The 1,921-nt window shown below is 37.2% G+C and overlaps 1 long non-coding RNA gene across 1 annotated transcript; it reads right to left on the bottom strand.

Annotated features, from left to right (window-relative positions):
- Window positions 1–418: 418 nt before the first annotated feature.
- LOC126674268 (uncharacterized) lies at window positions 419–1,309 on the bottom strand. Its single transcript, XR_007639487.2, has 2 exons — window positions 743–1,309; window positions 419–614 (listed from the first exon to the last, which is right to left on the bottom strand). It is a non-coding gene; the product is annotated as an uncharacterized LOC126674268 (long non-coding RNA).
- Between the last annotated feature and the right edge of the window lie 612 nt (window positions 1,310–1,921).

Raw genomic sequence — 1,921 nt, 5'->3', positions numbered from 1 at the left:
TCGTCGCTAAATTTTTGGCGACGGACCAAAAAAATTTGGCGATGGATTTTTCAGAAATTGCCGACGGATTTTAGCGACGGATATTAATCCGTCGCTAATTACCGACGGATTTTAGCGACGGATTTAAATCCGTTGCTAATTACCAAAAAATAAAAAAAAATCGTAAAATAAATTATTATTATTTAATCGGTCACACACCCGTCACACTCCCTCACCCTCCGTCCCCCACCCGTCCCCCGTCGCTAGGGGTGACCACGGTTCGGTTCGGTTCGGTCCGGTTTGTAAAATCCCAGAACCAAACCAAACCACCCCTATTAAAACTAAAACCAAAATTCTGCAAATGGTCTACGGTTTTTTCGGTTCGGTAAACCGAAAATATCGGTTTTCTCGGTCTGGTTCGGTCGGTTCACCGAAAAAATAAAACACAATTTTTTTCAATTGAACTTCAGATAATATAATTATACAAATGATGAATATGGTTTCATAATATTAACAATTTTACATATTAGTCATCATCTAAATCTAAAATAACAAATCAACAAAAATCACCAATTACAACATAATCTGAGATTTCTCTTAGGCTAATTTCAATATAAGCTTGGATTTTTCTACTCCTGCAAAACAAAAAAGAGAAGGAATTTAATTAATTAAAACCAGTAATCAAATAGGAAATAACATATATAGTAAAAAATTTAAGAAATAATCAAAGATTAATTAAATTATTAGATCTCAATGGAATTACCTTGAAAAAAACCAAAACATTAACCAAAACTTTATTGTAGCCGTTGATTGCAGCCGATGGAGACACTCGTGGCCGTTAAAGCGATGTTTCACGTTTGAAGCAGAGATATTTGACAGTGATGAGCCTTTTGTGCCCTTTTTTTATGGTGGTAAGCACCTCAGTAAGAATAAGTTAGAGATGGAGGAGACATATTAGGGTTTTTGACTTGATTTAGATTTAGGTAAAGCAAATAGATGGAGAAATGGGGAAAGAAACTAAGAGAAATGGGGAAATGGGTGAAAGTTTGGTGAGTGAGAAGGGTTGAGGCGGCACAGCTAAGAAAAATTAGGGTTTCTTGGTTATTAAGAGTGTATATATAGGATAGTGTGTAAATTACAAAAACAACCCTTATTACTATTTCGGTTTTTCGGTTCGGTTCGGTGACCGAACCTTAAATTCAAACCGAAACCGAAAACCGTAGTATTTATAAATTTTAAACCAAATCAAACCATTTTAACCACATATTTTTTCGGTTCGGATTTTTTGGTTCGGTTTGGCTCGGTTTTTTGGTTTGGTTCGGTTTTTGCTCACCCCTACCCGTCGCCCTCGGTTACCCATTTGTTGCCTCCATCACCCACTCGCAATTTTTACAAACTTTCCATTGCTCCCACTCATTACTCTTTAACTTTGAAGTCCTCCCGCGCGTATCTTCACCTGAACCAGCTCAGCTTCTTGTTTTATATATATATATATATATATATATTAAGCCTTCGAAGCAGCCCATTCCGTCGATGTAGTACAATCAGTTCTTTCTTTCGCTCCAATTTCTCCAAACCGGTCCGATCTGGATCTCTCAAATCTCTCCTCTCCTTTCAGTCATCGTTGATAGAAATAGAGGTAGAATACAGAAAAAGTAAAAGGAAATAGATGTCTACTAAACGAGCCTTCACTGCCCACAGTCAATTCCTTATTTTATGTTATGAAACACTTTTTTTCGAAATTTAGTTGATCGAAACTCTATAGGCACTCCTAGTCGAAGCATTAGCACGTTATGAACGATATTCAGGGCATTTCTAGTAGGACTTCCACGGGGAAAGATTACGCTCGGTAGTACTGGTATTAAGAGGAGCCCTATACTATTTAGAACACTCTTCTCCTAAGGGTTTGGCGTTCCAAAAGTCCGAATTTGAGAGAAAATCT

This window comes from Mercurialis annua, linkage group LG3 (genome assembly GCF_937616625.2).
Source record: "Mercurialis annua linkage group LG3, ddMerAnnu1.2, whole genome shotgun sequence".
Classification (NCBI taxonomy): domain Eukaryota; kingdom Viridiplantae; phylum Streptophyta; class Magnoliopsida; order Malpighiales; family Euphorbiaceae; genus Mercurialis; species Mercurialis annua.
This window is presented reverse-complemented; position numbering and strand designations above follow the sequence as displayed.